This window comes from Solanum lycopersicum, chromosome 8 (genome assembly GCF_036512215.1).
Source record: "Solanum lycopersicum chromosome 8, SLM_r2.1".
NCBI classification, from domain to species: domain Eukaryota; kingdom Viridiplantae; phylum Streptophyta; class Magnoliopsida; order Solanales; family Solanaceae; genus Solanum; species Solanum lycopersicum.
This window is the reverse complement of record NC_090807.1, coordinates 50,918,078-50,927,077: the sequence shown is the minus strand read 5'-3', so window position 1 is coordinate 50,927,077 and position 9,000 is coordinate 50,918,078.

The window sequence follows — 9,000 nt, the reverse complement described above, 5'->3', positions numbered from 1 at the left end:
TTAGGTAGGATATATTCATTACCGATAGATTACAAATTTACTATTTTATCTTCTTTGTCTATGTAAAAATTTTAAGTATTGAGTTAAGAATTCTATTCTTTAAAATACTTTTTGGGTGAAATCTTTCCCAACATTTATGGTTATTTATAATTTGATCACTCTATTAGCTTGACATTATGAGGGATCTCATGTAATTGTGTACGTACGTATTTATATTAATATATATTAAATACAGAAGACTTGGACTTGGAATTGGGGCTTGGGCATGGATCGAAACTTAAAATAGATATGTCAATTATAGATAAGAATTTTTTTACAAACAAGAGTAACATATATAGAAATAAGTGTCATATCATACATATATATTTTAATGCGATACAAACTGTACAAAATTGGTCAAAAATAAAAGAGACCAAAATAGAAGATGACAATAATGACAGTTTATGTACACTCAATAATAATATTGTGATGATCGTTTTGAGAAATGTTTTCACAATATCTAGGCATGGTTGCAAAAAAGTACTCATCCATGCTTCGTCAAGATCTTCTTCTTTATCTTCTTTGAAAACGTCCGTAGCAATAATATGATGTACTGACCACATTTTCTCGCTTATTAATAGTTGCATCTTGTCAAGTTGGTAACAAATTAACATACGAGTATTACGCTTGATACTTGAAATTGAAGCTTGAAGAATCATCTGCTTTGATTAATAATCTCGGTCTATATTTGTTTCTTCCCTTAAATATCTGTCCATTTTAGGGACACCGATGGACCATCGGATTCCTTTGGTGTAATCTGCATCAAGAATGAAAATCTGTCACACTTCATCCACTAGCCCTGCATGCAACACAAATTTAAGGAAGAGTTTTATTTAGTAGAACATATATTTGATAACCAAATCTTACACTATTCAACAACACATCATAAGTGTTAAGTCTAATTCCATAAGAGGGAAGGGAACAATTATCGATAACTATTTTAATTACGAGTATTTAAATTAACTTGTGCACCATATAATAATAGATAAGGACTTCATTGAATCAAGCTTCAATCACCGTGATAGAATTAGGTAGAATATATTCATTACCGATAGATTATAAATTAACTATGTTATCATCTTTGTCTATGTAACATTTTTAAGTATTGAGTTAAGAATTCTATTCTTCAAAATCCTTTTAGGGTGGAATCTTCCCGAACATTTATGGTGATTTATTATTTTATCGCTCTATTATCTTGACATTATGAGTGATCTCATCTAATTGTGTACGTACGTATTTGTATTAATATAATAAATATAGAAGGCTTGAACTTGGACTTGGGGCTTGGACTTGGATCGAAACTTAAAATAAATATATCATCGATAGATAAGAATTTTTTAAAGAAAAGAGTAAAATATATAGGAATAAGGGTCATATCATACATATATATTTGTAATGCGATACAAACCGTACAAAATTGGTGAAAAATAAAAGAGGCCAAAACAGAAGATGGCGATAATGACAGTTTATGTACAATCAATAATAGTATTAAGATGATCATTTTTGAGAAATCTCTTCACAGTATCTTGGCATGGTGTCAAAGCAGTATTCGTCCATGCTTCGTCAAGATCTTCTTCTCTATCTTCATTGAAAACGTCCGTAGCAATAATATGATGCACTGACCACATTTTCTCGCTTATTAATCGTTGAATCTTTTCAAGTTGGTTACAAATTAACATACGAGTATTAAGTTTGATACTTGAAATTGAAGCTTAAGAAATCATCTAATTTGATTCATGATCTCCGATTTTATTTGTTTCTTCCCTTAAATATATGTCCATTTCAGGGACACCGATGGACCGTCGGATTCCTTTGTTGTAATCTGCATCTGAAATGAAAATCTTTCGCACCTCATCCGCTAGCCCTGTATGAAACACAAATTTAAAGAAGAGTTTTATTTAGTAGAACATATATTTGAAAACATAAAGTATTATTAAGAAGATTATACAAGAAAAGTTTTTAGCTAGCTGTATGATAGTATATCTTGATTGATACATAAAAAAAATACAAAAATTACCGGCTTTATAATTTGATCAACCCTTATGTCAACTCTATTGTTCAAGACTGATTGTTCAACATGAATCCAAATAAAGCAACTATCATACTTATTTTTAAACATGAACATAGGATCTTCCAGAAGTTTTTCAATATATGAATTTGACCCTCCAACAATAATTGGAACACGTTGAGTCTTCAGTATTTTCTCTATATAGAGGATAACTTGCAAACAAAAATCTTCAGTTGTGAAGTTTGAATCTAGTTCAATTTCACCTAAGAAAATGTGATCAAATTAACTTTCTCAGAATTTATAGAAATAATTTTTTAATAGTAAAGTATATTTTTCACTAGAACCTATAATTACTACTTTAAAATTATCTAGGTAGTCATTTGATATAAGTATTCTTGAGAATAAACATATATACCTAACAAATTGTGTCGTACACCTTGTTTCTCAGTGTGTGTGATCTTGTTTGTACAAATTTCAAGTCCCCTGTAAAGTTGCTTTTTATCCAAGTTGATTATTTCTCCTCGAAAATGGGTGGCAAGGTCAACAGAGAGACGGGATTTTCCCATTTTTGTGGCCCCTATTATGAAGATCTCTTTCTTCTTGTTGAACTCTTCATTGTTAATGAAAATATTAATTTTATCTACACAAAAAAATAATTAGTTTATAAAAGTGAATGCATAAATTCAGACATTTAAAAATCTTGTAAGTATAAAGCTAGTAAGTAGAAACCTTGTTTCGCTTGGAATATACAATCTAAATATATTAAATTTTCTTGATGGTGGATGTGAAAAATTCAGATTTTATAGTAAAATCTTTTTGTGGACTTATTATTTGACATACCAATTTTATAACTACTGATGTATTTTAGAATAAGAATAACTTTTAAAACTTTATAGATATGTCAACTTGAATTTTGGCAATTATTAATAAATATATTTTAGGATAAAGTTATTAGTGTACGTTGTTAGGAGATCACATAGAGTTGGGCTTTTATAGTAAAAATGTGATTTTTTATAGACTTATTAATTATTAAGCCAAATTAAATATATATAAATTCATATCTTTTAGAATAAGAATAGTTCATTAAAATTTTTAGCGATATGTCACCTTAAATTTTGGCGATTAAGCTTAAATTATTTTAGGATGACGTTTCTAGATGTATATTGTTATGAGATCACAAGTAGTTACAAAAGGATTGTACAAAGAGCTCAATAATATTTTTGACGGAATATATTCGAGTGATAATGCATCAAATCTTACACTATTCAAGAACACATCAGAAGTGTTAAGTCTAATTCAATAAGAGGGAAGTGAACAATTATCGATAACTATTTTAATTATGAGTATTTATATTAACTTGTGCACCATATAATAATTGTTGGGTCTTAAAAAGGTGTGAATGGAAAATGAAGAGTTGCGACTTTTATGAAGAGTTGTGACTTTTATGAAAAGGTGCAACTTTTATGAAAAGTTGTGGCCCTTTGTTTTCTATAAATTGAGGGATTTCCTCTCATTTTAATATAGAATTCATGGACTTCTTCTTCAACTATTAAATCTAGTATTCTAAGTGTACTTTACTGCTGTTGAGTGGTTCGCTGACACCGTAGTTTTTGGTATCTATACACTTGTGATTGAGATCATTTTACCATGGGAGGTCATATTTCAAATCAAACCTCAGATACTGGAGTGGATTAATTTCCTTAAGGGGACACTGTGAGTTCAGTGGACTTGATCTTTTTCCTATTAAAAGTTTTCCAGATTCTGGTACGTGTTTTACAAATTTTAGATTTGTGAATTTATTTCAGTTCTTCTATTCTTTTGTTCTTCACTGGTTCATTAAACTTGGTAACTTTGTGTTTCTGCAAAGTTTGTTGGAATCAGTAAGGTTCTTTAGACACATATTAACAACAATTCTTCTTTAAGAAAAATATTTCGTATATTTTTTTAAAATCTGTTTTTGATTCTAGTTTAGCTACTAGTTTTAATTTTCTAGTTGTGAAAATGTTCTTAAACTTTGTTATTTTACAAAGATGTTCATAGTTTTGTTCTAAGTATGTTTGTAATACAAGATGAACAATAATCTTAAGGAAATTATTATACTGTTAGTATTTTTTGTACTCTACTGATTGAGAGAATCTGAGCATGGAAGTAGAAGATAAATGCATTAGTTCTCCATAATTCGTTGCTTTGTTTAACAAGGTCGAAGTGAGAATGTAACAGAAAATTTTTACGGTATTCCGTTTAAAGATTACCAGGTAACCTTCTTATTAAATTATCTAAGGATGAAAATAGTTTCTAGGAGTTATCATCTTTGATTTTTTTAATTATGTGTATCTTTGGAAAAAGATCTGCAAACCATATGTTGTGGAATGAATTTTACTTAGCAAATATTGTTGCTTTTAAAATTCTTTAGTTTGCAAGAAAGAGATGCATATTTTTGTTTGATAAAATAGTATGTCAAAATGTTATAGTTGGAAGACTATTTGATAAGAAAAACATTTCTATGTGATAAAGAATATGTGTTATTCTGTTTTTAGAAAAAAAGACTTTTATAATTTTGTACTCCATGAGAAATGTTAGTGTGTCTGATTTTTGTAGACTAAAAACTTTTGTGATTTTATACTTTGGATAAATTAGACTATGCAATTGGTTTGAAGAATATAAAAATTTCACATAATAAGTCAGTGTTGTACTTTTGATTTTCTATAAACTTCAATGTAATATAGAAATAAATTGTAAATTTTTTTTTGTCCTTATTGTTAGTATTTAAAATACTAAGTGGTATGTCTATTTATGATAGAGGAAAAATACCAGTAACTTAGAATTTGTGATTTTGTGTCTCTATAGAATGACATGTGTAAACATTGTCAAAGAGAATTGCAGCACTATAATTCTTTCGTAGAATAATGTTTCTAACATTAAAATATGTGAAAAAACTATTTTCAAATACTTGAAAAATATTTTTGAGATCACATTTGAAATGTGGGGGTTATTTGCTAATGATTAGACTTGGTGTCTAATTTAACTTTGGAGCAAAAGATATGTAATTCAATGATACTTTTGTATTATGTTATACTCACAAAATTTTTGGAGTATATTTGGTATTGTGGTTGTTGAGTTTCTCTATTACTAGTATATAATGTGACAAGTATGAAACATCCAAATTATATATATACTTGTTCAAAATAATTGTGTTCCTTTATGGAAAAAAAATATCACTAAAAATGTTGTGATTTTTCATGAAAAAATATGTCTATTATAATAAAAGTGTTTGCATAGACATGAATATTGGTGAATAGTCATTTGTTATGTTTTTGTAAAAATAACATTTGGACTATATTGTCTTTATTGAACCCGATGAAACTTTGTTAATGGGTAGTTCTATAACAATTATATTGAAAGTTATGGAAATGTCCTTCTGAAAAGGACATTTGAAAATCTAAACAATATTTGTATCACACAAAATTGTAAGAAATAGGAACAAAATATTAGTGAGGAAAAAGCTACCTCGCGAAGAGCTTTTCGAACTCAATGTTTTCATTTGGTCTTACTTGCTTGAGTCAATGTTTGTGACATGAACACTTGGGGCATGTCAATTACAAAACCTTGTAAGTAAAAACTGATCAACTTAGTAGTTTTGCCTAACTTTGAGTGCAATAAATAAAAATGTCAAGTTTTTGTGGAATTTAAGTATGTTAGCATTCTTATAAATCTGTTGAAAGGAATTCTAATCCCTTAGAATTGATTTACACTGACATTTGTGATATGAAGTTAACACCATCTCATGGTGGGAAAAAGTATTTGTTATTTTTATTGAAAATTGCATTAGAAATGAGTATGTCTATTTGCTGAACGGTAAGGATGAAGCAATAGAAATGTCTAGACAATGTAATATCGAAGTTGAAAATGAGTGTGTATAAATATAATAAGTGATAAGAATGAAGAGTATAAATCTCATTGTGCAGAAATATGTTTGGAAAGTGGAATATCCATTAAACTACTGCCATATTCACTTCAATCTAATGAAAAACCCAACGTTAAAAGAAATGATGGATGCATTATTTATAAGTTTGGATTTACATAAAACTTGTGTAAAGGGACTATCCCTACTTCAAAAGGGAACAACAAAAAGTTGTCTTTTTAGAAAGAAAGCGATTTTGTTCGATAAGAATACAATCTTTTCCATATGATAAATGGAAAGGAAGGAAATCCAACTTGAAATATTTCAATGTGTGGGGGTATCTAGTCAAAGTCCAAGTTCCTATTCCTAAAAGAATTAAAATAGGACCTATGACTATAGACTTTAAAATTAGACTTGAGTAGTCTAGAGAAGGGTCTAAAAGGCCTAGGAAATGAAAAAGATAATGTACTTAATAAAGAGATGTAGAGGCTTAGTAAATGTTAAAGGACATTTACTTCCTTCGAATATGATTTTGTAACATTTCCTGTGTCTCCTGTAGACTTATTCTTTGAAAAGATGGTGTCAATAAACAATATTGGAAGTTAATTAATCTTCTTCAAGAAAATAAACCTTTGGGTTCAAAGTGAATCTTTAGAAAGAAAATAACAGTTGATGGAACTGTTGAAAAATATAAAGAAAGACTTTGTGTCAAAGGCTTTAGACAAATAAAAAACAAGATTTTGATCTTGTCGATATATATACTCGTTAGTAATTAGAATTACATCCATTCGGATGCAAAATTATTAGTGTGGTATATGACCTCCAAATTCATCAAATGAATGTGAAAAGAACTTTCTTAAATATAGAACTGGAGGAAGAAATTTACATGGAACAATCGGAGGGTTTTGTGGTTCTTGGTAAATAAAAGAAAGTGCGTGAACTTGTTAAGTCACGTTATGGAAGCACTCTAACAATGACATAATTTGATCAAGCCATGTCGGCAAATGTATTGAAGAATGATGGAAGTGTTAAATGTGTTCACATTAAAATCATAAGGTCATTGTTTGTTTGTATATTGGTGATATGTTGATCATCAATAGAGACACTAATGACGTAAATGCTACTAAATGTATGCTATAAAGCAAGTGGAATGAAAATTATTGGAGTTGCTAATGTGATATTAGATATTAGAATTCTTAGAACTCCATAATGTTTAGCATTTTCATGTGTCATTGCATTGAAAAGGTACTTAACTAGTTCAAATATTTGGATTAAAAATTGTCAAGTTTCCAATAAATGTGAGCTTTGCATTTTAAAAGAGTGACTCACAATTGGATTGTGCTAGAGTTTTGGGAAGCATGATTTATATCATATAGTGTGTGCGATCATATATATCATTTGCTATTTTAAACTGAGTCGGTTCACAAGTGATCCCAAATAAATTCATTAGATGAGAATAAGTAGAGTTTTGGAGTATTTAAAATAATACTTAAAACTGGGTCTTGCATTATAACAAATATCCAACAATATTGAAAGATATAGTGATGCAAATTGAATCATCGGACGAATGAAATATAATTCACGAGTGGATAGGTATTTACTATTGGTAAGAGAGCGGTCTCTTAGAAATATTTCAAAAGAGACCTGTATCGCTAGCTCTACAATGTTCTTTGAGCTAGGTGCTCTAGATAAGGTCGGTGAATAAGTTGAAAGACTCCGGAATTTCTTGATAGATATTTTATTTTATCCCAAACCATTGGCATTAGTATGCATACACTTTCACAGTCAAGATGCAATAGGTAGGGAATGGAGCATGACATATAACGGAAAGTCTCGTCATATACGACATAGACATAATACCGTTAGAAAACTACTCTCTAGTGGAGTTATCAAAATTTACTATGTAAAGTCAAAGGATAATGTGTCGGATCCACTTACAAAAAGCCTAACTAGAGAGGAAGTTAAAAGATCATCTAAGGGAATGAATTTATTGCTTAGGACAAGTCATCATGGCGGTAACTCTATCTAGCAGACTGGAATACCCAGAGCTAGATTCAAGGAGAAAAACAAAGTTGTGAATGACGGTTCGACATTGTCAACAAACACAATACATTCTCATGATACAAGATTAAGGCTTGTTAATGAGTTAATAAAGCTTAACGATTTTAATGATTTTCTACGTTTCACAGAGTTGACCAAATAGTGTATCTACGCGATAACACGGTTAGGAATCACCTATGTGATTGTGAAGTGTAAGCCGCTTCAAAGAAGATGATTGTCAAAAGCCCATCTCTCTATACACTCATGAAACCAGGAGGTGTTCATGTCTAAAACAAACACAACCGTACGAACCATAAACGGTAAAGGGTTAATTGTGTGACATATGATTTTCTAGGTATACACAAAAGTTTGACGGTTCAAAGATATCGCATCTACCGATTGACCGAGTATATCCAACATATGTTCACTACGGAAAGTCCAAGGGAAAACCTACTTATCCAGATGCAATTAATTCTTGCTTGTAAAGTACACATACTTGTCCATTTCTTTGTCTTCGAGTCATTCCCCATTCATGCGGGGGATTGTTGGTTTTTAAGAAGGTGTGCATGGAAAATGAAGAGTTGCGACTTTTATGAAGAGTTATGACTTTTATGAAAAGGTGCGACTTTTATGAAAAGTTGTGCCTTTTATGGAAAGTTGTGACATTTATGAAAGATGACGATCTTTCGGAAAGATTGTGACTTTTCTAAAGGTTTGTGACCTTTCCGGTAATGCACAAAAAGAACCTTTTCACACTACCCTTTGTTTTCTATAAATAACCTTTTCGCACTACCCTTTGTTTTCTATAAATTGAGGGATTTCCTCTCATTTTAATATAGAATTCATGGACTTCTTCTTCAACTACTAAATCTAGTATTCTAAGTGTACTTTACTGCCGTTCAGTGATTCGCTAACACCGAAGCTTTGGGTATCTATACTATGGTGATTGAGATCATTTTATTCTGGAAGGTCATATTCCAAATCAAACCTCTGATACTAGAGGGGAACAATT